The 26,479-nt window shown below is 53.3% G+C and overlaps 3 long non-coding RNA genes across 9 annotated transcripts; 2 read left to right on the plus strand and 1 right to left on the minus strand.

Annotated features, from left to right (window-relative positions):
• Positions 1-374: 374 nt before the first annotated feature.
• LOC147347875 (uncharacterized) lies at positions 375-3,120 on the minus strand. 2 transcript variants are annotated; one of them, XR_015152864.1, is made up of 2 exons: positions 2,560-3,120; positions 375-1,340 (listed from the first exon to the last, which is right to left on the minus strand). It is a non-coding gene; the product is annotated as an uncharacterized LOC147347875 (long non-coding RNA). The 2 variants fall into 2 exon arrangements; XR_015152865.1 differs by having other exon boundaries at positions 2,213-3,120.
• Positions 3,121-7,689: 4,569 nt separating this feature from the next.
• Positions 7,690-19,218, plus strand: LOC147347876 (uncharacterized). Of its 6 annotated transcripts, none has more exons than XR_015152896.1 (6): positions 7,690-7,926; positions 8,042-8,308; positions 11,615-11,708; positions 14,475-16,696; positions 18,510-18,658; positions 18,938-19,218. It is a non-coding gene; the product is annotated as an uncharacterized LOC147347876 (long non-coding RNA). The 6 variants fall into 6 exon arrangements; XR_015152894.1 differs by having other exon boundaries at positions 7,698-8,308; positions 14,475-14,592; positions 16,661-16,696; XR_015152893.1 differs by having other exon boundaries at positions 7,690-8,308.
• A 4,674-nt stretch (positions 19,219-23,892) lies between these two features.
• Positions 23,893-25,341, plus strand: LOC147347877 (uncharacterized). The gene is made up of 2 exons (XR_015152899.1): positions 23,893-23,988; positions 24,546-25,341. It is a non-coding gene; the product is annotated as an uncharacterized LOC147347877 (long non-coding RNA).
• Positions 25,342-26,479: the final 1,138 nt, after the last annotated feature.

Raw genomic sequence — 26,479 nt, forward strand, 5'->3', positions numbered from 1 at the left:
AGATTGAGGTCTGTCCCGGGCCTCGGCTGGGACAGGGCTCGTCAAGTCCCTAGCCCTGTTTATGCCATGTAGGCGGAGCTACAGAAAGTCTTGCATTCCATCTGGCTAGGGGAGCCCCGTGGTTGGAGCAGGGGAGGGAAAAACTATCTAAAGATATTTTTTCTTTCTGCTAGTCCCACTAGGAGATTGACTCTCGTCGTTAATCCCAGTCAGGGGAAGCCAGGTCGCCCTGGAGGTTGACTAGGGTGGCCGAGCACCATGGCCTCTTTTCACCGTCAAATTTCTGGGTTGAGGATCAGGCCCTTCTCTCTTCGACAAAGTCTCCTGGGCCTTGTTTGTTTGTTTGTTTTGTTTTACACTGCAGGAGACTCTCAGAGAATTCAAGGCTTTTTATTCTGAAATTGCAGAGGGGAGGAAGGAAGGGCAGCAAGCAGTGTCTGCAGACGCCTGGTGCGGCCGCCGGGAGCAGAGAGCCCGAGGCGGTGACTGTCGCCAGGAGGCCCTGAGGGTGGCAGGCACAGGTGCCCTTCAAGGGGGTGTGGGGGGGACAGTAGCCAGGACAGCCCCCCACGGGCCGCTCCCTGAGCGACAGGTGACGATGTTTGGTGATGTGGAAGTGAGGAGGTTGTGGGTCAGCCCCAGCGGCACGTGGGGTAATCACGCGTATGTTGGGGCAGACTGTGCCCGGTGGCCACAGGGGCCCGGGGCCCTTCCTTGGAGGGCGTCTAGGATCCCCTGGCATCTGCCTGCCAGATGCAGCAGCACCCCAGCCCAGCTGTGAAGACAGAACTATCCCCTGAGGCCATGGTCACTCTCGGTTGAGCGTCCCTGCTAGGAAGGAAGCCGTCCGGGCCAGAGAGCTGAGAATCCTGTGCTTTTCAATGGCCATCCATCAACCCCAGACTCTTGCACACACTCAGCAAACAAACAAAAGGACAGTTGAAAAGCCCCATCCGGGGGCAAAGGTTTTACTCCACCCAGGTCGAGTTCACCGAGATGCTCCCGTCGCTCTGAATAAACATCGCCACCTTAGGAGGGACGAGCACCTGCTCAGCTGCTCCCTGGGGTCCGTCTCCCACTCTGGTTCCTATTCGTTGTCTCACTTTAGCTTGCTTGGTCTCATTCAGCAGATCTCATGTGTTTGCCAGTAAATTGTGTGTGCCTGGTAACCAGTGACGGCGACACGGAAGCCTGACAGTATTGTCCAGTGTGTTTGGGATTTCTGGTTAAGGCAACTTCAGGATAACATGCAGTGATTCATACCGGTTTACTGACCAATATTACGGAAGAAAGCCTGGTAGGAGGAGTTTCTGCGGCTCAAGGAAGCTCCCATGGCCGATCTGAAACGAAGAAACGTGGTCACCTCCTGGGCCCCCGCTCTGAACAGGAAGTGAACCCAGGAATGTAGGCTCTGGGTTCCTGGCGGGGCAGGAGGGGCTGGGTGAGGAGGGGCCCTGGGCCGGGGGGGAGGCCCCCAGGCCAGCCCCAGTGTGGCAGGGTGGACGGTGGAGCCTGGACAGGTCCCCACAGCGTGTCGCTTCACAGCGTGTCGCTTCACAGCGTGTCACTTCTAGCGGGGGGCCAGGCTCTGCGTCCCTAACCACGGCCCTAAATTCACACAGGGAGACCCAGTGGGGCCTCAGCACGCTGAGGGCAGCCGTGAACCACCCCTCCTGGTCCTCGGGGCCTTGCAGGGCCGACACAGGGAGGTGGGCAGCGGCCCTGCTGGGCTGAACCGAGACGCCCAGGACGTCCCAGCAGGAGCGGGCGACTCCATCAGGGCCTCCCCCACCAACCCAGGACACAACCTCCCCCGTGGCTGCTGCCCTGCCGTCCAGGCGGAGCAGGAACACGATGACCAGTGTTCTCATTAGACCTGATTTATTGACCTCAGAGCAGCCTTTGATCTCACGGAGACGCGAGAGGAGAGAGGAGGGCATGGGGCTGAGGACGAGAACAGGCTGAGTTGGGGTAGCGGGGTGGGGAGGCCGGACTGCTCCCCAGCATGCAGGCCTGTGTCGGGGTGGACACAGGGAGGTCTGGCCACCGCCCCCAGGGCTGGCCTCGGGGTGGACGTGGGGAGGTCTAGCCACCGCCCCCAGGGCTGGCCTCGGGGTGGACGTGGGGAGGTCTAGCCACCGCCCCCAGGGCTGGCCTCGGGGTGGACACGGGGAGGCCCGGCCACCGCCCCCAGGGTGCCTCGTGGGCTCACTGGAAACTCTGTGCCTCTGTGTTTGGCTTGGCGGGCGTCTCCCCATCCCGAGGTCTGGATGCGTTTCCACGTCGCCCTCAGGTGACCGGCAGCAGTCTCCGCTCTCCCTCAGGCAGTCACTTTCCAGCGGGGACCCCCAGGGGGACTGCCCCGGGTGGCATGTGCTTTTTTTGATGGACCTTGTTCTTACTGCTGCGGCCTCGGAGGCTTTAATCAAAGGCCACATGGGAGTGCGGCCAGCTAATTAGCTGGTGATGCTTCAAGGCTGACTGACCGGGGCTGAAACCTTTCCCCGAGACGGCGGGCTTGAGCTGTCCAGGAAGATGGACAGTGCAGGAGTCACTCACCGGGCGAGGCTCCCCGTCGACAAGAGCGGAGGAGCTGCAGGCTTGCGCAACGTGGGCCTGCAGGGACACGTCTGTGCCCGGGGCCGGCTTGGTGGGGGTGAGCGGTGGGCGTGTGGTCGCTAGAGGGCGTGGACAGGGCTCAGGCACCTCTGCTGTGTCCACGGGAAGCACCCAGAAGTCCTCGAACTGTGCTTTCAAGAGAAAGCTGAGGCGGGACTCGGGTGTGGGCTCAGGTCTCTGTGTTTTCATACCTGTTTTACGACGGAACCCTCCTTTCCTCTAGGCAACTGCTTTTCGAGCCCCAAGCCTGGGTCAGACCCTCTCAGAACCCTCCGAGCAGAGACTTGCAGCCAGGTTTGGAAAGGAGCAGGCGGTAATTACAGAACCTCCCTGAGGGGCCGCGACGGGTGGGGCTGCGAGGTACACCCTGGGCGCTCGGCGGGAGCGGGTGAGGAGGGCGGGAGCGGGCACAAAGCCTGGCTGGCTGTCCCGGCTCTGGGCCCCCCGGCACCTCCTCCTCCAGCCCCCGGCACGGTATCCGTCTAGCCTGCAGGGCGCATCTTTCCCCTTTTATTCTTGATGATGAGATCATCCAATATTGATGTCACCTGACTTCAACACTAGCTGTTACCTGGTTTGGTACCTGGTGTCTGGCTAACTCTGCATTTCTGCAATAAAGCAATTGGCTTGAGGTCTTACTGTAGACAAGTGCAGGAATTTAGACAGAAGTTGGATGGATTCACCTTGAACTACCAGCAAAAGAAAGGATTTGGTAATTAAATTAAGAATTAAGGAAACCATGGGGATTTGATTACACCTTTTAAAGAGAATCAATTGTCTTAAGGCTCCTTTATGTATCCATTTACCTTCAAAAGAAAATAAAATATTATTTCATACGTTTTCCTAAAGGACTAGACGTAAACTTCAGCATCTGGTTCCATTGTTAAAATTGCAAGTTGAACTTATATTTTAAAGTATAAAAACTAGATTTTTCCTAAATCACATCAAATAGCATACGTTAGGGTCATTTTAACATTTTTTATTGAGTTATTAATATCAACAAAATACTCAAATAAAGGTCTTGAGTTGGTTGATACAAGAGAACTACCCTTAAATTTCTGAGGATGTGACCCCCTTTGAGAATCGGATCAGGAATACAGACATCTCAGACAAGAAGAGGCCCAGACCGTGCGGCAGATAGGTGCAGAATTCCTGAGCTGGGGGCATTTGCTTGCAGATGTCCTGGTTTTCAAGCTGGTGGGTGGACCCCTGGGCGACTCCTGACCTAGAGTGGGAGCCTCCCCAGTCCAGTACCTTCTCCCAACTCTAGCACCGGCCGCCCAGTGATACCTCAGACCCCACGGGTAAGTGCTCAGCCCCACAAGATGCCCCCACCTGAGACCCAATCGCGTCTCCACTGCTTCTGACCAACCAGCTGTAGATGTGAGGCTCCCAGGACCCTCTCCTCAGGCTCAATCAATTTCCTGGAGTAGCTCATGGAACTCAGAGAAGTATATTACTAACCAGACCCCTGTGAATTATGAAGAATGAAGCTCAGGGTGCAGGAGAGCTGGGGAGGGCACAAGCCTCCCCGTCTCCCCAGGTGCTCTGTCCTCAAAAAGCCTCATGCTCCCCATCTCGGAGTTCTCCAGGCCTGTTTTCTGGGGTTTACAGAGGCTTTGCTTGACTGATCAGATCGCTGGCCATTGGCGATCAATCTAGCCTCCAACCCCGGGGGTCAGGAGGGGCGACTGAGGCTTCTAACCCTCTTATCTCCGTGGGTTCTGCAGGCTGCCAGCCCCTCCTCGGGTGCTTCCAAAGCCTCATCAACAAGACAAAAGGCAGCCTCATCATCTCAGCACTCAGGACATTCTAAGTGTTTAGGAGCTCTGCGGAAGCATCAGGAAAAAATAAGCGTGTATCTCTCATAAATCCCAGTCTCACATATAACAAAACACCTGTGGAACATTTGTGTATGGAAGTGTGTGTGTGTGTGTGTGTGCGTTTCCAAAATGTATCCATATGTCCCCTACTCTCATAATCAACACGGTTTAGAGTCCACACCTTCTCATGACACAAGGCCCCTGTCTGAGGTCCATGGCCTTCTTTCTCTTCTCCTTAAGGTGACACTCAAACTCACGGGGCGGGGACAGGAGGAAACGTCAGATGATGACGGGCGGCTCAGCAGGCCAGTCGCTGGGGCCAGGCCTCGTCTTGGGACGTCCCCCGTCAGGAAGCAGCACAGGGGATGCGAGGTGGCCGGGGTGGGCTGTGAGTGTGGACCCGGGACACGGAGGCTGTGCTGTCCACTGTGGCTCTAGAGCTGGGGACGGGTCAGCAGGAAGAGCAGAGCCCCCAAGGCTGGAGGCACAGGGACATTGGCCCCCAGGAGCCAGGACTCCCGAGGGTCTCAGCGGGGGCCAAGCTACACCGCTCCGGCCTGGGGATGGTGTGGAAGATTCCGGAATGTTCCTCCTCATCCTCAGGCACGGGTCTGCACCCACCCTGCACCCAGACCTCCTAGGTGCCGGAGCCCCAGGCCTGCACCAGGCCGGCCATCCTCCCGGTCCTGCGTGGGTCCCTGGCCCAGTCCCTCCTGTCCTGCCAGCTGGACTGGCGCTGTCCCCGAGTGAGACCGTCCTGCTGCGGCCCGTCCTTGCCTCTCGTCGCTGCCGTGTGCCCGGGGGAATGTTGGACACTCGGGCCTGTTCAGACCCTGCCAAGTTCAGGAGGGCTGGGCACTCCGTCTCACAGGACCCCCACCCCCACTCAGCTCCTGGTCCAGGACACCAGCCCCACCAGCGGCTGGTCCACCCTGTCTCCAAGGGCCTGGCTTTGCCCTGGGCTCGGCCTTGTTCTGACTCCACTCACTGTTCCTACTGTTTTAGTTTAGTCACTCAGCTGTGCCTGACTCTTTGCAACCTCATGTAGCCCTGTAGCCTGCCAGGCTCATCTGTCCATGGTTTTCCCAGCAAGCATACTGGAGTGGGTTTCCATTTCCTTCTCCAGGGGAATCTTCCCAACCCAGGGATCAAACCCACATCTCCTGCATTGGCAGGCAGGTGTCACGATGACACCTCCTCATTTTAGCCGTTTATTTTGCTTTTCTCACCGAGGCTCAGCATTTCCAGTGCAAAGGGCACGTGACTGACCTGCTTCACTTTCCTACGCTCTTGGCCATTCCTTGTTAATATTCATGGGCCCTTGGCAACGACCATCCTCAAGTGGAGGGTCCCCATGATCCTGGGGTCTGCGGAACGGCAAGAGGGAAGCTGGCAGCCCGGGCGCTGCGGGGTCCACACTGACTCCCCCTGCTGAGCACAGGAGAGCAGGTGTGCCCAGTGAGGACGGTGACGCCGGCTCTACCTGGAGCCTGTTACCTGCGCTGCTGTCGTCCCCACTCGCTGGAGGAAAGACAGTGCAGGGAAGGAATAAGCCCGGATTCGGGCTTCTCTAGCCTTGCTCCTAACCAGGGGCGACACGCTGGTCTCAGCGACTGGCCATGAAGCCAAAGCTGCCATGGATCTCTGGGAATGCTGCTTCTTTCCCGATGAGAAAGGACAGACAGGGCTGGTGTGTCTTGTTCTTCGTCACACCTTGAATGGGAATGTGATGGTTGGGGCTGCAGCAACAGCATTGCAACCCTGAAGGAAAAGAGAAAACAGATGTAGAGACGTGAGTCCTGGCATTACTGTGACCGAACCAACACTAGCAGGTGCTTACATGGAAACTTGTGTTGGAAATTGAGCCTTCCTCTTTATTAAGTGATTTATTCTGGGCTGCGCTGGGAGTAATCTCTTCGCTGCTGTGTGCAGTTTCTCTCTCGCTGCAGCACTCAGGCTTCTCACTGTAGAGTCTGCTCTTGTGCAGAGCACGGGCTCTGGGCACAGGCTTCAGCAGTTGCAGCTCACAGGCTCAGCAGCCTTGGCTCCAGGGCCCTTGAGAAAAGACTCAACAGGTGTGCCGCACAGGCTTAGCTGCTTCATGGTTTGAGGGATCTTCCCGGATCGGGGATTGAACCTGAGTCTCCTGCATTGGCAGGTGGGTTCTTTACCACTGAGCCACCAGGAAAGCCCTGAACTCTTCTTTTAAAGCCACTGTAGTTCAATTTTCTGTTACTTGCAGCTAAGTGAAAAGCTCTCAGTATTTTATTAGAACCGAATCGATGTCCGTGGCTGTTCTTCCTCTTGTTGCAGACACAAGCACACACGTGTGTCCATTTGTCCTAAACAGCGTTTCTGGAAAGCTGTTTGAACAGTTTGCACTGGGTGCCACCAACCCAATTACGCGGCTCACGTCCTCCAGGAGGAATTTTCCTTCTGTTCATGACACTGGTGTGTTGAAGCTACCCAGGTTCACACAGACTGGATGGAGCTTGGCTGGAGGATTGAGGGGGTTGCTGTGCTTGAGCCTGCAGGGGGTCCAGGCCTGCGGGGGGCACACCTCCAGGGGGGCTCATCTCCATGGGGGGCTCACCTCCAGGAGGGCTCACTTCCAGGAGGGGCTCACCTCCAGGATGGGCTCACCTCCAGGGGGGCTCACTTCCGGGGGGGGGCTCACTTCCAGGATGGGCTCATCTCCAGGACGGGCTCACCTCCAAGGGGGCTCACTTCCAGGAGGGGCTCACCTCTAGGACGGGCTCACCTCCGGGGGGGGGCTCACTTCCAGGAGGGGCTCACCTCCAGGGGGGCTCACCTCCAGGGGGGCTCACTTCCAGGACGGGCTCACCTCCAGGGGGGCTCACTTCCGGGGGGGGGCTCACTTCCAGGATGGGCTCATCTCCAGGGGGGCTCACTTCCAGGATGGGCTCACCTCCAGGACGGGCTCACCTCCAAGGGGGCTCACCTCCAGGAGGGGCTCACCTCCGGGGGAGCTCACTTCCAGGATGGGCTCACCTCTGGGGGGGCTCACTTCCAGGAGGGGCTCACCTCCAGGACGGGCTCACCTCCAGGGGGGCTCACTTCCAGGGGGGCTCACTTCCAGGAGGGGCTCACCTCCAGGGGGGCTCACTTCCAGGAGGGGCTCACCTCCAACACCTCCAATCCACTTCCCTTGGGCCGCGCCCTCCCCTGCCTGCCTGCTCTCAGGGGGATTAGCATGAGGGCTGCCCATTTACCTGTCAGACTCTGACATGGTCAGACTTGAAAATCATGACTTTTCCTTGTCCCAGACATGAACAAATCAACCCTGATCCTCCGCCTGCCACTCCCTCACTAATAAATTAGCAGAGTTTACATAACCCGCAGTCGGCAGTTTGCGCTGGGCGCCACCAACCCAATTACGCGGCTCACGTCCTCCAGGCGGAATTTTCCTTCTGTTCATGGCGCTTCGACAGTGAGCAGCTGAACCTGGCTGTAAGAGTGTCTGGTGGGTCCCCTGGGGGCGGCCAACGGCCAGCCTCCTCCACGCATCACCCCTTTAATTGTCCTAAGAGTCCCGGGGCGGGAGCAGGGCGTGGTACTGTTATTTTCTCCCCTGACAGATGAGAAGAAGGAGGCTCTGAGGTGTTGGAATGCCAGGTCCGTGTCCTGGGCAGCAACGTCTCCAGGGAGACGTGGACCGAGGTCCAGACCCCACCCTTCTGGGCTTTCAAGGGGCTCCGTCTCAGGACACGAACACGTGGTCACTGGTGGAGGGACTCGACTTTGTAAAGGCGGAACAAAAGGTCACGACCTGCAGGACTCATTCTCCCGGTTTCCTCCACTTGAAGGAGGAGAGGGAGCCCTGAGCTGTGTGAGGCCCGTTTGGGGTAAGAAGCCACCACGATCAGCGCCCCACCCCCCGACTCCTCTCAGTGCAGGTGGTTCCAGGGGCTGAGCTTTTCCCCCAGAACCACTCCTGGTCCTGGCGGCCGAGGCCCTCATGGGGTCCTGAGTACTGGGCCCCTTTCCCTGTTGCTGTGATAGAGCCAAAGCTGCAGCGGGTGGGGTGCTGACTCTGCCCACTGGTGTGTCTGCACACCCCACCCCTCGACCCCTGTGAAGAACAGGCAACTGAGTGACGGCGTCTGGCTGTGGCCTGGGGGACAGGTCCCGATCCGGCCTGGGAGAGGGAGTGGGGCCCCGCCAGGCCCGCCCGGGTGCAGCCGCCCCCAGGGGAGGGTTCGGGCTGGGGAACGCTGGACTGGCTACATTCTGGGGGACGGCCCTGTCACCTGCCAGAAGACTGCGCAGAAAACTGAGGTCCTCTAGACTGGGCATAGTGGCAGATGTCATCTCCAGAACGCAGGAGAGAGGCTGCTTCTTCAAGGAAGAGAACTGACGGTGTTTATGAGCCAATGATAAACTCTGAGTTTTGAAGGGAAAACTAGAATTTTGGAAAACTTTTATCTACCACTATAAGCAAGATGATCAAACCAATCAATCCTAAAGGAAATCAGTCCTGAATATTCATTGGAAGGACTGATGCTGAAGCTGAAGCTCCAATACTTTGGCCACCTGATGGGAAGAACTGACTCACTGGAAGAGACCCTGATGCTGGGAAAGATTGAAGGTGGGAGGAGAAGGGGATGACAGAGGATGAGATGGTTGGATGGCATCACTGACTCAATGGACATGAGTTTGAGCAAACTCTGGGAGATAGTGATGGACAGGGAGGGAGGCCTGGCGTCCATGGGGTCGCAGAGAGTCAGACATGACTGAGTGGCAAAGACACTTTCATGAAAGCCCTTCCAGGGTCCCTCCATAGACTGTAAACATGTAAAGGTGCCCTGACTCCAGCAAGCCTAAAATGACTGTTGAGGAAATTTTTAAAGGTCTCAATGGGGAGGGGATGAGGTTCCTAGTTCTCTTTCTTCTTCTGGCGGCTGGAAGAGGGGAGGCTGGACTCTAAAATGTCACTTCCACCTTGCCATCTGGTGGAGTTTGATGTTCCCTTGGGCCCCAGCATTACAGCGTCCACTTTCTCCGAATCCTCTCCTTACCATTTGACTAACACTGGCTGGGCTGAGAACACACACCTGGGCCCCAGGAGTCTCCGTCCCCGCTGATGTGGCGGCCGCACCCGCCACAGTCCTGGGCAGTCGCCTCTCCGGGGACCTTCTCACCCACAGTGGACCTGCTGGAGTCAGAAGGTGCCCGCTCGGCTTTTCCCGGCGAGGACACTGGTTTGGAAAGTCTGGGGCTTTTAGTGCCTCTGTGTCTCCATCAGCAAAACACGGCGAGAGCCAGCGCCCGGCTCGTCCCCTCGCTGACTGGTGACGTCACGCGGCAGCTTGGAGTCGTCCGTAATTGGCAGCGTGTCTGCCAGAGAAACTGGCAGATGCTATGAATCAGGGATTTTGTGTTTCCATAGAACCAGTGATCACGTATTTTCCAGCACGTCTCTGCTTACTCCTCTTACCTTGCAGAGAAAGCAAAGCAAAGCAACGGCGCCTGGGTTGAAGGACCCAGTGGTAGCAGCTGTTACTGTGGCCCTGTAGTGCGTGAGCCGAGAACTTCCAGATGCTCAAGCTGGATTTAGAAAAGGCAGCAGAGACAGATCAAATTGCCAACATCTGTTGGATCATAGAAAAAGCAAGAGAATTTCAGAAAAAACATCTACTTCTGCTTCATTGACTACGCTATAGCCTTTGACTGTGCGGATTACAGCAAACTGGAAAATTCTCAAAGAGATAGGAATACCAGGCCACCTTACCTGCCTCCTGAGAAATCTGTATGCAGGTCAAGAAGCAACAGTTAGAACCAGACATGGAACAATGATCTTGTTCTAAATTGGGAAAGGAGTACGTCAAGGCTGTATATTGTCACTGTGCTTATTTAACTTATATGCAGAGTACATCATGAGAAATGCTGGGGTAGAAGAAGCATAAGCTGGAGTTAAGATTGTTAGAAATATCAATAATCTCACATACGCAGATGACACCACTCTTATGGCAGAAAATGGAGAATTAAAGAGCCTCTTGATGAAAGTGAAAGAGGAGAGTGAGGAAGTTGGCTTAAAATTCTACATTCAAAAAATGAAGATCATGGCATATGGTCCCATCACTTCATGGCAAATAGATGGGGAAACAATAAAAACAGTGAGAGACTTCATTTTCTTGGGCTCCGAAATCACTGCAGATGGTGACTGCAGCCATGAAATTAAAAGACACTTGATCCTTGGAAGAAAAGCTATGACAAACCCAGACAGCATAGTTAAAAGCAGAGACAATACTTTGCCAACAAAGGTCCGTCTAGTCAAAGCTATGGTTTTTCCAGTAGTCATGTGTGGATGTGAGAGTTGGACTATAACGAAAGCTGAGCACTGAAGAATTGATGCTTTTGAACTGTGGTGTTGGAGAAGACTCTTGAGAGTCCCTTGGACTGCAAGGAGATCCAACCAGTCCAACCTAAAGGAAATCAGTGCTGAATATTCATTGGAAGGACTGATGCTGAAGCTGAAACTCCAATACTTTGGCCACCTGATGTGAAGAACTGACTCATTGGAAAAGACCCTGATGCTAGGAAAGATTGAAGGCAGGTGGAGAAGGGGACGACAGAGGATGAGATGGCTGGATGGCATTACCGACTTGATGGACATGAGTTTGAGTGAACTCCGGGAGTTGGTGATGGACAGGGAGGCCTGGTGTACTACCATCCATGGGGTCGCAAAGAGTCAGACACGACTGAATGACTGAACTGACCTGAAACAATGAACAGAGCCTCCTTATGTTTTTAGTTTCAAAGTGAGTGCTTCTGGGGTCCATACGTCAAGTAGTCACCCAAAGGTCTGAGGACATCCTTTGCTGATGGGGGCCCAGAGACGTGTGCTCTGGACAGCCCGGGGTTCATCTGGGTCACCACTCTGCCTCTGAGCATGAAAGCTCCCATCTCATCCCCCAGGTTCCCCTAGGAACCAGTGCGAACGTTTCTCTAAGTGGTTTATTGCCAAGGTTTAAAAACTAGTTTATTTTTACTCATGAGTGATCTTAAGCAGATTTGATTTAAAGCCTTTTGATTCTGCAAATCCAATTTCATTTAGGAAGGAGGAGGAGGAGACTGGGGAAGGGGGGAGACAAGAAAAATGAGGCACGCTGTTCATTTAAAAATAGTGCTTATTTAATTACATTTTCCAGATTAATTTTGCCATTAAATGAGGAAGCACGACATTAGTTTGGTTGTGTGTGAACCATTTCTAATTGGAGTGGATACTTGTCAAGTCATTGCAAGGTAAAACATCTCTAATTAAAGGTATTAATCATGGGTTTGGAGGGGGTATTTTTACACCCTGTGCTTATTTTGAGGACCGACACTGTCACCGTTCCATCAGACCCAGTGAGCTTGTCCTGCTTAGCTCAGAGCAGCGGCTCACGCACTCTGTTTCCCCGTGTTTATTTCTGTAAAAACAGCATATGGATTTTTAATCTGATTCATGTTTCTAAATGTTACACGCGACTCTTTAAAACTCAAATGGGCTTCCTTCCCAGTCGACATGGAAACAGAGGGTGATGAATTATGTCGTCAACTTCTTTTCCCCATCCTGGTCTTTCTTATCTTTGAACCAGAAAAGAGAGACACGCACCTACTTTTCAAGGCATTAAACAATCTTCTTTAATTTTAACTGAATTAATTCAAGAGAAGAAAATGTTCCTCCAGCTGTAGAGGTTCTGATATTAAAATCACTTCAGGGACTGCCGTGACTCTCAGACCTTAATCATCAGTTGTTCTTGCCCAACTGCAGTTCACACCATGTTCCCGGGTGCTGAACCGCCGGGCGTCTGGAGCCCAGCCAGCCCCCAGGGTCACTGCTCCAGTGTAACTGCCCTTCCTTCCCAGAACTTAGACTCTGATGCTAGAACTGAGCGTGTGGAAGAGGTTCAAGAGAAGGATCTGGAAATAAGGTACCATGGGCTCACACTGCTGGTGAGCATCTTGACGGTCCCAGGACTGTGTCATGTTCTATGAAAAATAAGGATCCCGTCACGAGGACCACGGAGGTGGCACTTGCAGGAACTGGCGGGAAGCTAGACTCTCCTCGGAGGTCGCCGGGCACACACGCTGTGAAGACAGTCAGAGGGCAGGGGTCCTGCTCAGGGTTCGTGGACTCCAGGCTGGCAGCCCAGAATTTTCCAGAATTTTCTCTTGAGAGGGGCTTGTGCTTGACAGGAGCTCCTGAAACACTCCTTCTCCTAAAGTGTGTGCCTTCCTCTCATCTCTTCGGTTAGACTGTGAGCTCCTGGAAGGAAGGGCAGGAGGACTTAGATGACGCACAGACAGCTCTGATGAAACCAGAGACAGAGAGCACAGAGGAGCCCCTGTCAGCCCGACAACGCCCAACGGAGAGCGGGCGTGTTTTGCTGCCTTCGAGGACACTCTGGGAACCAGGGCACATCTGATCCTGGGGGAAGCTCATGATCGAGGTGGCATGTTCTCCACAATGCTCATGAAGGGAGAGCTGGTCCCCCCACCCCTCCCCATCCTACTTGTCCCTGAGGGGGCTGTCTGCTCCCTGCTCCCCCCACAGGCAAGGGGCGGTTTGGCAGGCGCGAGAGGAGACAGAGGAAAGACAAGGGAAGCGGCGCAAGGAGAGGGGAGAGAGGAGAGGAGGCCCGGGAAGGGGCCGCACTGGGAGGCCTCCAAACTCACGCTCCTGAAAGTTTCTACGAACAATCATCCGCTCCTGCCTTTTGAGAATTGGCCACTTCTCAGGAGAAGGCAATGGCACCCCACTCCAGTACTCTTGCCTGGAAAATCCCATGGACAGAGGAGCCTGGTGGGCTGAAGTCCATGGGGTCGCTAAGAGTCGGGCACGACTGGGCGACTTCACTTTCACTTTTCACCTTCATGCATTGGAGGAGGAAATGGCAACCCATTCCAGTGTTCTTGCTGGGAGAATCCCAGGGACGGGGGAGCCTGGTGGGCTGCCGTCTATGGGGTCGCACAGAGTCGGACACGACTAATGCGACTTAGCGGCAGCAGCAGCAGTTCATTCATCCATGGCAGCTGCGAGAAGCCCCTGGTCAGGCAGAGTGTCAGCACTGTGGATACTGAGCTGTTACATCCCAACCTCAGAACCCAGTGGATTTGCTTCTTGGTTGCTATGCGTCCTTAAATTTTATGGTCGCACCCAATGCCTGCTTGTACTTGCCTGCATTTTATTCCACCTTCCAGCTGGTGGCTTCACGTGGCGGCCTGAGGCTGACCCCTTAACTGTTATCTGCTCGTCTCTCTTGTGGGGTTTGGGAGAGTGGTTCCCAGTGGCCTGGCCTTTGCTGCTCCTCACGAGGAGCCCCGCCTTTACAAAGGCTCAGATAAGTTTTGAAAGGTCAGAGGATGAAAATCATCTTGGCATTTGATGTGTATTTGCATATGCATTTAACTTACTTGGAGGAAGATAAAGAGGAGCTATTACCCAAGCAAATATAATAATTGTCCTAATTAGCGATGAGGCTGGAATCGGCGTTTGAGGAGACTCAGAGTCAACACGCCACACAAGTATTTGTATACGATGTAACTGTTGATGGCACCTATTTCGCTGCCTTAATTAACTGCATTTTAATTATCGCTCATGCTTGTTCCCTCTGGGCCTTCGTGTTTACAAACACAGATAGCAGCCCTTTATTGTGCTGAGGGACAGACACGACCAACAGCCATATGCCAGGCCCTGGATCCTAAGTCCGGTCCTCGGGTGTGAGCTGAGCGGGGCTTGGCAAACCTTTCCTCCGAAAGGCCAATGGCAGCCGCCTCAGGCTTCGTAAAGCTGGTTCCAAGGAGGCCGGCCCCAGGGGCAGTGTGGACAGCGGTGTGGTTGTGCACCTAGAAAGCTATGGAAACCAGCTGACCACCTGCGAGACGCTGAGAACGTTTTAGAAAACAGAAGTCAGTGGGGAGCACAGGGCGGGCGGCTGCTGGAGGCGCCACGTGGGGAGTCTGAGATCACGCGCCGCTGACACCTTCCGACGCCCAGAGGCTTTTGTTTTCTCGTCATGTTTGCAGGTCTTAGCTCAGCAGCCAGGGTGGCTGAGGAGGCGCGTTTCTGAAGATGGGGTCACCGGGCACGGCTGTGTTGCGGCTGCTCCCCTCTGCACTTCACAGAGGCTCTCGGGCTGGAAAGGTAAGGCTCGGAGACGCCGCTGTGAAGGGGCGGCCACGCAGGCCACACACGCGCCATCTGGCCCAGAAGAGGCCTGGGGGGACCTTATCGCACACCATTAACTGAGGTCGCTGCTGGGAGGAACGATACAAGGAGGTCAGCAGTGTCATCACACACTCGATCAGCACCCTCGAGACGCATCTGTTGTTCCCAGATAAGCCTGATAGATGTGTGATCATAAGTTACGAATCATTATGCCCCGGAAATAATCCTCGTGGTGTGTCCCGAATTCCTTGAACCATTTTCCCCCGCCCACAATCCTCACAAGGGGCTCCTGTTTCACCTCCGGGGGCCCCAAGAAAGTGCAGGAGGAGCGGGCGGGGAGGGCTGAGGAAGCCGCCCAGGGATGGATTCTCTCACAGCAAAGACGTAAATGAGCTTCTCATTTAGAGTTTTCAGGTGTCGACATTCACACCGTGGACGGCTTTTCCGTCTGCATGGATCAGCAGAGGTCTGGAGGGGCTCAGAGCCCACCCGCCCCCAAGCCCGGGTGCCAGCCCTCAGCTTACACCTGCTGTCCGCGTCTCCCCTAGCGTTCCAGGCTCTGCTGGATGCTCATTCACTGTCCAAACGGCCCCTGAAGTGGGCTTTGCAGGGTCGAGAGAGACAAGAATGTGGAGTGTGCTGAGGGGTGCCCGGGTGGCTGGACCCCTGGAGTGAGGAGCAGGCTGGATCCTGTGGATCTCACATCCTGACCCTGAGCCGTTTTCCAGGTTCTCTTGCCATTTTCTGCACTGTTGACAGTCTTCCAAAGGGATGCTCGTTCCGTAAAACGAGGACCCGTCTGCTGCTCCAGGCTGTGCTGTGGTCCCCGGGGCCCGAGGGGCGGGAGGGAACGTCTGGAAAGGCATCCAACCCTGGACCCAAAGCCCAGTGGGCCCTCCTCTCATCGGGGTTGGGCCTGATGCCCGCGAGGACGGCCTGCTGGGCCCTCAGAGAGGACTCAGCACACTGCACGCTTGCCAGAGGAGGACTCCCGCTCCAGGGCCTGGCGAGCTCGTTCCTGGGCCTGGCGAGCTGGCCGTTTCGCACACGCGTGTCTACGGGAATTCCAGCCCCGTCCTCTGTGGACCAAGGGTTCCTGGTGGGAAAGACGAGGCTCTGTCTTCCCCAGGCGCTCACTCCTGTCGAGCCCCTGCTCCCGGAAGGCGGGGCTGCGGGTTTAAGGGACTGAGCTGCCGGTGGCCTGCGTTCCCATGTGGTCAGGGCCTGGGTCTGTGGCCGCTGCCAAGTGCGGCACTTGCGGCCGGGGACGCGGCGGCCTGGCACAGAGCCTGCGACTCTTGTCCTCACTGATGGGTGAGTGTGCTGAGCTGGCGCCCACTAGGTATGCACTATGCATGGGAATGCACACGCCCGGGTCCACACCACCGCTCACCCACCTCCCAGCCCTCGTGGGCAGCAGAAGCTCCAGGAAGGCTCTGGGGGTGGGAGAGCCTGGCCTCCGGGTGAGGGGGCAGAGCAGAGCCACGAGAGAGTGGTGCCTTTGCCAGATCTGAGGAGGCCTCCACCCGGTGTAGGAGAGAAGCTCTCCCCTTCTCCCCAGATGGCCTCGAGGGAAGACTGACTCAGAGAGAGCTCAGGGCAGGGGCTGAGTCACAGTCAAGAGTGTGTCTTGGTGCGTCTTGAATCGCCTCTGGGAACTTGGAGCAGAAGCCCCGAAGGCACTCTCCATACCCCTGCTTTCTGGTGGGGGTGCCGGCCACCCTGTCCTCAACGGGGGACACGTGTGACTCGGCCATCTAACAAGGCCGTGGTGGGAGGCTCCCAGGGCCCCGTGGGAGTGACCGGGTCCCAGGAACCCATGCGTGGGCGCCATGCGCCCTGGGGCGGCATCAGATCTGAGCAGGGAGTGTCCTCTGGGTGCTTTCCTTCAGATAATTTTGATATGAAAAGGAGCAGTTTATACAGTGGCCCTTGCTTACTCTGCTATTTTTAGCTGTTTAAAAAAACCTTCTCTCTGATCTCTTTCATGGGAACGGTCCTCTGCCTGGCTCCTCTGTGACCCACTCTTGGTGTGACGACCCAGGCTGGTCCCGTGGATAAACAACAAACGTCCTGGAAGGTTAGTCGGCATCTCCGGTCAGGGAGGGTGATCGTACTCCATGCGGTGGGGAGGAAGGAGGAAGACAGCTGCTCTGAGTGACAAGGAGGGCAGAGAGAACGTCTCGTCGGATGGTTCTTCGCTTCCTGCCACCCTGGTCCTCTGAAGTGAGGCAGATCCGAGCAGGGGGCGTGGGGGTGGCCGGGCCTCAGGGGCCTCTGCTCGGGGGTCCCTCCGTCCTCTCTGGCAGATATGGTGGACCACGAGGCCCCGCCTGGAACCTGCTCCAAAGTGATCATGTGTATTTGTTTTCATCTCATTTTAGAGTCGTTTCTGCAGCTTTTTACAATTCGTGTGCTATAGTGATATGATCAAATATATGCTTATACGTAATTCATAAATAGGTAAGTATATGCCTTCAGGGTAGAGATACTCAAAGATTTTCCAGGAGGATGGGTAGAGAATTCAGAAGTTTGGCAGCCGCTGAGTCAGTGGACACACGTGGACAGCATGGCCCATGACACCATAAGTGCACTTGCCCCCAGGAGGCAGGAGACATGGGGCCTTGCAGACGGGTGGCTGCTGTTGGGACAGGGGGCGCCGGGGCTGCCAGCTCCCACACCAGGGACCTGGGCATCACCCCAGGCCACCCTCCCGGCCCAGGCTCTGCAGAGCTGTCCGCTGAAGCATCAGGGCCCCTCACAGACCAAGTCCCTCCCGACCTGGCCGCTCTCAAGTGTGGCTTCCCTTCTTCCTCTAGGGAGGTTCACCGTTTTCCTGTAACAAACGTCTTTCCCTTTCTTTCTCCCAAAAATAGATTCATCAAAATAAAAATGCAAACAAACAAAACTAATGCATCACACAGAAAGAAAAAAGTGTGACCAAAGATAGGACTGACGTGTGTCCCATGTCCACGATCAGGCTGCTTGGTTTGGGGTTTGGGTTTCACTTTGACGCTGGTGAAGGCTGGATGGAACCCGCTTGTGAACTGAGGCTGTACAAGTCTGGCTGGGGTTTCAACTGGGGTCACTTGAAATCTTCAGATCAGCTGAGAAGAACTGGCATCTGGACAGTGTTGCATCTCCCGAGGGACGAGGTGTGTCTCTCCACTAGCTCGGGAGTGAGTCCTCGCTGCAGAGCTGCACGGGTCTCACGCTCCCATGCTGGAGTTAGTCACATGTGATGCCACAGCAGATGGTGGTGTGTTTTTAGTTAAAATCCCCAGTTGTTCCTCATTCACTGCATGCAGTCATTTCCTTGTCTTCACGGAGGACGGGTTCCAGGGCCCCTGAGGGCGCCCAAATCCAAGGAGACTCAAGTTCCTCTATAAAATAACCTACACGCATTCTCCAATAAGCTTCAAGTCATCTCTAGATAGCTGCTGATACCGGATACAGAGTGCATGTTATACAGATGCTGGTAAACGCAACGCTATATGTATGGTTCCCAGCACACGGGAAATTCAAGTTTTGCTTTTTGGAAATTTTTGGAATTAAAAAAATATTTTTGATCTGTGGTTGAATCTGAGGATGCAGAACGCGTGGATACAAAGGGCTGACTGTGTAAAGAAATGCATTTGATTTTTCATATTGATTTTGTGCCCTGCACTCTTGACATTCTAACTTGTCAATTCTTGCATCATTTTATGTAGAGTCCATTAGATTTTCTGCATAGCTGATTATGTTGTCTGTAAATAGGACAGGTTTTGTTCTTCCTTCCTAACCTGGGTGGGTGCATTTGATTTCCTTTTCTTGCCTGAATGGACTCTCAGCCACCTGGCACAACAGTGAGTAGAAGCAGTGAAAGCCATGACCTTGTCTTGTTCTTGATTTAGGAGCAAAGCCATCAGCATTTCACCCTCAGGTGCACCTTACAGAGCGAGGAAATCTCCCTCCTGTGTCCAGTGCACTGTGAAGCTGGATTTTGTCAAATACTCCTGTGTCCATTGAGATCATCAGGCAATTTTTTCAGTTTATTAATATGGTAAAATATGTTGATTGATGTTTGAATGTTAAACCAAACTTGCATTCCTGGGTTAAGCCTCACTTAGTCTTAATGCATGTGTTATATATAGTATTTGATTTGCTGACATTTTGTTTAGAATATTTGCATCTGTGTTCATATAGAAACATATACTCATTCTGTGGCCCAGAATGTAGTCTCAGTAAGTGTACTTGAAGGGACGAAGGTTCTGTCAGTGCCAGCTAAGTCAGGTTGGTTGATATTTTTGCTGATTTCCATCTATTTGTTTAATCATTTCAGAGAAGACGTCTCTGGTATCCCCAGCCCTGTGAGTCTCACCATTTTTCGCTGCGTGTGTCTGGAGCCCTGCAGCGGTGCCGCGCCCACTCCTGAACCACTGCACAACCACCCGATGCTCTGGGAACATCCTTTGTTTTGAAACCTGTTTCTGTCTGATATTGAAGTCATCGTCACAGCTTCTCTTGACAGACGTTAGCATATCTGTTTCCATCCTTTCTCTTCTAACCATCAGGTGATACTTCCTAGGGATGCGAAGAAAATAGACTCTAAATGGCCAAAAATCTGCTTGTTTGGGATTTTTTTTTAAATAACTGGATATGTGAAAAATTGAGTTTGGTGTAAGCAGGCTTTTGAACTAATGGGTCTTATTGTGAAGAAATAATACAGGGGTTGATCCACAGAGGCTGGCATTTGGATTGTTCATATAATCTGTCAATAATCAGAGAGTTAAATCAATTTGTCAAGAAGGAAAATTAATTCATTTAAAATTATCAGAAACTCTACAGACAGCACGAGTCATATCTAGAAATTGGTAGCTTGCTTTATTTTCAAATTTTAGAATCTAGGTTGACTGTATTTATACATCAAAAATCAGCTTGACCCTTATCAGTCTCATGAGGATTTTGTTCCTATTAGAAGCCACAGAGTTTAGAGCAAGCTGGAGTTGGGGTAGGAAACTCAGAAAACGGGAAAGAGGAATATGGCTCATTCACAGTCCTCAGGATTCACCAGCCCAAACAGGAGCTGACAGTGTCTATTGAACTCTGCCGGCTTCTGTCTTTAGGAGACACCGTTCACCCTCCTCACAAGGCAGGTGGACACTGCAGATGCATCCCTGCCTGAGAGGAGCCCCGGGAAGGCAGACCAGTGTCCAGCACACAATGGGCATGGTAAGACCCTGGCACAGGAGCAACAGGTTAGCAGCAAGGTAAGGGGTGTGAAATGAAAAGATGCTTGCTTCTTGGAAGAAAAGCTATGACCAACCTAGACAGTGTATTAAAAAGCAGGGACATCACTTTGCTGACAAAGGTCCGTCTAGTCAAAGCTGTGGTTTTTCCACTAGTCATGTATGGATGTGAGAGTCGGACCGTAAAGAGGCTGGGTGCTAAAGAATTAATGCTTTCAAACTGTGGTGTTGGAGAAGACTCTTGAGTCCCTTGGACTGCAAGGAGATCAAACCAGTCAATCCTGAATACTGAAAGGAAATCAGTCCTGAATATTCATTGGAAGGACTGATGCTGAAGCTGAAGCTCCAATACTTTGGCCACCTGATGCGAAGAGCTGACTCATTGGAGAAAACCCTGAAGCTGGGAAAGATTGAGGCGGGAGGAGAGGGCAACAGAAGCGAGGTGTTTGGATGGCATCACTGACTCAGTGGACATGAGTTTGAGCAAAGTCCAGGCGATAGCGATGGACAGGGAAGCCTGGTGCGCTGCAGTCTGTGGGGCTGCAAAGAGTCGGACATGACTGAGCAACTGAACGGCAACAACGAGGTGTGTATCTGAGCCATGGAAGTGACCAATCAAGTTCGGTCTTCAGGCTATGACCCTCTCTCTGGTATTACAATGTTGGTGTCTCAGCGCGTTGGGTTTTATAGCTCAACTCGATGGATTGTAGCTGGTTAGTGCTTTGGCAAACATCTTTCCTGACTCTAGACAGCCCTTTCTAGAACTGATGTCTTCAAGTCTGGGAACGAGCTACGTCCCTGGCCACAGGATGTCTGGCATCCCTCAGCATTGCCCCCTCACATGGCCTCCTCTACCAGCTATTTCTGTTGCTTCATAGGATGGAACTGAAATATCAATAGCGCACTTGACTCATTAAAGCTATCTGAAGTTCACCACAGCCCCACAAGATAAAACTGCTAAAATTTCCAGCCTGGGATTATTTGCTGCAGATTGCTCTCCTGTGTTACAAATTTCTGAGTTTACGCAGGGCGAGTGACACCAGGATTTAAAATAGACCAGCCAGGCATCCCTGGAATTCTTGAAGCCACAATGGGTAACATCTCTCAGAGGGATTTTTGCAATTCTCTTGATCTTACAAAGCAGGAGGCTATTTTAGAACATTCCATCCACTGTATATAAAGCAAGCCGCATTATTTAAGATAATCAGAACTTCTGTCCAGCTCAGCCTGGCTCTAGCCACTCTGTGTTTACCTCACAGAAGTGCCTTCGGAGCCTCTGCCCAGACGCCCACTTGTACCCGTCTGCACAGACCCGCTCAGGCCCACCGTGAGGCACATTCCCCCCGTGGACGTGGCAGCCGCTGTCTCCCTTCAGTGCATGCGTGTGGGTTAAAACACATTAATCACTTTTCCAAATCCTTTAAGAATGCATGTGATGATTTTAGTAACCTAGATTTCAAAGCAGGTGGGCACTCTGCCAACAGGAGCCCGGGGTGGGATTCTGGCATTGCTTCTTGATCGTTACGTGCCATTAAGGAAGAGTGGTTGAAACAAGCAGGGAGAGGCCAGTTATGCCGCAGAGAGGTGTGTGTGTGTTTAATGTCCTGTTTTTACAGCAATTTAAGGTTTTGAGCCAAGTCATAAATATTTCTAATTTTAGCGGAGATCCTTACCCCCCATCACTGTGCGTGTCTTGGTCTGGTTCCTGTAGTCCCTTTGGTGACAGCCCAGGGAGAGGGCGGCCCCACCACCCCGTGTGTGCCTGGTCACCAACAGGGCCGAGGCTGCTCGCAGCTGATCCAGGTGCCTGTCAGTGCTAATGGACTCATCGCTGTTAATAAGTCAGATGGCTGACTTGCGAGACGTTGGCAGGGGCAGTGATGCTAGGAAGGATCACGTGTCCAGGTTGCAGAAACAGACCCACTGCCAACGCCAGCCAGGGGGCAGCCGGAGCCACTGAGTCACCTCCAGCCTTCATGCAGGCCTGGGCGAACGCCCCTCTCTGCAGAACATAGCACGCCGTCCAGACGCCCCCATGTAGCGAGGCTGGTGGTGCAGAGACCCAGCGAGAGCGGGAGACTGCCGTCCACGGGCTCTTACGGAGCCTGCTCGGGGAGGAGGGGACGGCGTGGGCGGCAGATGCTGTGGATCACTGTCGTTGTGGACGGCCCCCGGAGCCTGGGCCACAAGTGCACCTCCAGGCGCTGGTCTGAGCTGAAGGGCTGATTCCGGTCTGCCGGGAGGGACTGAGAACGGAGCCTCCTGTTCGGAGAAGTGTCTGGAAGCTGCTTCTGGTTCTGTTTGCTTAGTGCCTGGCCCGGCTTCTTCCAAGGAACACCGTGTGGAGCACTCACACGACTGTGCAATTGCAGTCTCTGGTGACCGGGGCATGCCCTGGTCCTGGTCGGCTGATCCAGGGGGCACGTGCTCCCAGCAGAGCAAGGAGGGCAGGCTGGAGACAACACAGATCACCCCCTCCTGTCACGTCAGGGCCATGGAGAGACAGGCCACAAACGTGCAACGGTCCCACTCCAGCTGCTGCGAAACGCAGGCCTTCCTCTGGAAGGAGGATCGGACTTTGGCCTCCACAGGTTCATTCTGTGACCTTGAGGGATAAACTGAAAACTAAGAGAGGGAGAGATGGCTTTGATACCATCTAAACCCCCTATTTCCTTTGAACCTGTGTTTCTTAACTTCAGTTGTATTTCAAATTCAACTGTTTATTTTAGAGTTAAAAAATTTTTATACATTATATTAAAATAATTTAGGAATAGCTAAATCCTAAAAGGAGGAAGTATTCTGATCATATTCTACCAAAACAAGGATGAGGATGTAAAAGAAAGTTTCCAGGACAATTTCAAGGTCATCAGAAGCAAAAAGGCATTTCAGCAGTCACAGGGTGGTCTGTTCTAATGACACACAAAGCAAGAGAGAGTGTTGATAAGATTCGAGTAGAGATGTTCTATATACTGTCTATCACCCTACACTCTTTGGACTCTTTTGAAAATATTTATTTATTCATTTGGCTGCATTGGGTCTTAGTCGTAGCATGTGGGATCTAGTTCCCTGACTGGGCCTGCATTAGGAGTGTGATCCCCCTGCATTAGGAGTGTGATCCCCCTGCATTAGGAGTCTGATGTCTTAGCCACTGGAACACCAAAGAACCCCTGAACTTCCTGAATATGCGCATTTGTGTCTTTCATCAAATTTGGAAACTTTTTTGGCAAACATTCTGTGCCATCCCCGCTCTGTCTTTTCCTTCTAGGCTCTAATTACACTGTGTGTGTGTGAGTCACTTTAGTCATGTCCAACTCTCTGCAACCCCATGGACTGTAGCCTGCTAGGCTCCTCTGTCCATGGAATTTCCCAAACGAGAATACTGGAGTGGGTTGCCATTCCCTTCTTCAGGGGACCTTCCCAACTCAGAGATTGAACCCAGGTCTCCCACATTGCAGGCAGATCCCTTACCATCTGAGCCACCAGGGAAGCCCCCTAATTATGCTAACTGCATGTATTTCGGTTCCTCTGAGACCTTGCTAGCTTTCCCCATCTTTTTGTTCTCTGTTCACATTCATTGATTTCTATAGGTCAGTGTTCACATTCACTGCACCTGCTGTCGTCTCCACTCTCCTGTTATGCTTGCCTAGTACGTTTTTCTTTTTTGATATTCTATTTTTTAACTCCAGAATGTCTATTTGATTTTTAACAAATGTCTGTTTCTCTAATGAGCTTTCCTAGTGATTTCCTGTATGTCCTAGAGCAAAACGTAAGAGTTTTTACCTGCTAATTGCAGCAGCTGGGTTATACGGGTCTGCCTCCTGTGAAACTCTTGAGTTTCTCCAAATATCTGATTTTCTAATCCTTTTTTAGGAATTGTGGTTGATTTGCTGTAAGGACTCTGAACTGCAGTGTGTTCCTCTTGAGACTGGTGGGTTTTCATTTGAGCACAGGGTTGGTCTGATGAAACCCCAGACGCAGTCCCCCAGAGCACTTCCCTTCCCCAGGCAGGGCTCCTCCACGCCTCAGCTGCCTTTGGTTTCTCTCCAGTGCCTTCAGGCAGTGGTTTTTACAGTTGACAAGACTTTTTCCTTTCTTTTCTCAGGAGTTTCCTAAAGGATTTGGTGAGAGTACAATAATACTCAAGGTGAGTAAAGATGCCATTGGCTGTTGGGCTCAAAGAATTCTGGGTAAATGCCACAAAGAGGAAAAGTTAGAAACACTCAAAGGCCTCCACTGACATTTCCTTCCTCCCATCCAAGTGTAACCAGGCCCGACCCTGCTTAGCTTCCGAGATGAGACGAGACTGGGCGCGTTCAGGGAGGTGTGGCCGTAGGCTGTTCCTTCCTGTGTGCTGCCTGCAGTGGAGCCGGCAGCAGCCGCTTGAAAGAAGGGCTCTGCGTGCTCCTGTCAAGTGGGACTCAGACGTGGGCGGGGCGGTGCTCAAGGCGACGGTGTTTGAGGAGGGAAGAAACCTGGGTTCCCATCAGGGGACGTCGCAGGTTGCTACAGGAGTGGATGAAGGGACAGGAACAGGTTTGCCTGCTCTTGAAGGAAACAGAAGTATGCTTCTCACACACTCTAAGCTGGGATCAGAGTTGTGTGTACACACACACTGGAAGCTGGGGTCTGAGGGGGTGTATGTGCACACACTGGAAGCTGGGATCTGCGGGGATATATGTAAACATATCCTCTGCTTCATAGCAGAGACCAACACAACAGTGCGAAGCAACTACACTCCAATGAAAGCGTCATAATGAGCCGATGCCCAGGTTGGATGGCAAACGCCTGCCTGGTGCCAGGGAGCTGCTTCCCTCCCAAACCTGCTGACCGCGGACACTCACGCCCTTCAGGGATCAGCTTCCTCACTCACAGATACAGCTGGACCGTCTGAATTTCTCCGTGGAAGATCAAAGGGGCACTTGTATTCTGAAAAAGAAAGAAACTGATTTAAACAGACAAGGATATTCACATTTAATAGAAGTCAGCTCCCCTCACACTGCTCACCTTCAGTTCAGTTCAGTCGCTCAGTCATGCCTGACTCTGCGACCCCATGGACTGCAGCACGCCAGGCCTCCCTGTGCATCACCAACTCCCAGAATTTACTCAGACTCATGTCCATTGAGTCGGTGATGCCATCCAACCATCTCATCCTCTCGTCCCCTTCTCCTCCTGCCTTCAATCTTTCCCAGCATCAGGGTCTTTTCAATGAGTCAGTTCTTTGCATCAGGTGCCCAAAGTACTGGAGTTTCAGCTTCAGCATCAGTCCTTCCAATGAATATTCAGGACTGATTTCCTTTAGGATGGACTGCTTGGATCTCCTTGGTATCCAAGGGACTCTCAAGAGTCTTCTCCAACACCGCGGTTCAAAAGCCTCAATTCTTTGGTGCTCAGCTTTCTTTATAGTCCATCTCTCACATCCATACGTGACTACTGGAAAAACCATAGCTTTGACTAGATGGACCTTTGTTGAAAAAATAATGTCTCTGCTTTCTAAAAAGCTGTCTAAGTTGGTCATGACTTTTCTTCCAAGCAGCAAGTGTCTTTTAATTTCATGCCTGCAGTCACCATCTGCAGTGATTTTGGAGCCCCCCGCAAAATATAGTCTATCACTGTTTCCACCGTTTTTCTATCTATTTGCCATGATGTGATGGGACCAGTTAATCCCTACCTTTAATGTTTAAACCTGAGGGGTGAGTGTCTAACTGGAAAAGCAGGTGTATATTCGGGGTTCAGGTGGGCCTCCTCGGTGGGGAGAGTGCCATGTAGATGGAGACACACACCCACAAACCCAACCCTGAGTCCAAGCCCAGGGTCTACACTGAGCACCGACAGCCTTAGGAGGAGAGTTAAGTCCCCTGTAAAATTTAAATTTAAACTGCCCTAAAATGTTGGTGTGTTATCATCCTGGCCCAGGGCTGCAGCGTCCTGCACATATGGCTACTCCATAAGTACCCCCAGATTTCTGGGATGCTGGGTGCTGGCCCTGCTGGTCAGAGCTGGGAACGCCCTGTCCTGGTTTGCGTTGCTCCAGGGCATCCTTGGTGACAGGACCTGTCCCATGAGCCAGGAAGCAGTTGGTTGTTGAAACCTGTCATCCTGATACCAGATGACCTGGAGGTCAGGGGAGTGGCCAGGATGGGGAGGGAGCAGACGGGGCTGCAGGGAGGCAGGTGGGGTCCAGCTGAGCGGGTACAGGAGGCCCTTTGGAGATGCCACTCAAGGGGGTCTGCAGTCCCGATCCCCCTTCTGAGAACAGTCCTGCCTGGGGAGGGTCCCACCTAGACCTGGAGGCAGCGGTCTGCCCTCAGCATCCACAGGGAAGCCCTTCAGAGTCTCTGCTGCTCCACGAAGGCTGCTCCAAGGACACCCGCCGGGCAGCCGCCTGCCTCCAGCAGCTGCAGGGCCTCTCGGCCGGGCCCCTCCCCTGGACCTCGGGGAGCCCACCTCGGGGGCCCTGTGGGGCAGAGGCCGTGTGCCTTCATCACCTGCCATCGACACGCTCCTCAGAATCTTTGTGTCACCAGCTTCCTACAAAGTCTGACCTCTGACCGGCTGTATTAACAACAGGTTACCAGGCCTTTCTTTATCCACATGGCTAAGCATGAGCCCCGGGAGATGGAGCATGCAGCCGCGGT

The sequence above is a fragment of the Bos grunniens genome, chromosome 23 (genome assembly GCF_055505025.1).
Source record: "Bos grunniens cultivar Pamir isolate PY7600 chromosome 23, Bosgru_T2T1.0, whole genome shotgun sequence".
Lineage (NCBI taxonomy): Eukaryota > Metazoa > Chordata > Mammalia > Artiodactyla > Bovidae > Bos > Bos grunniens.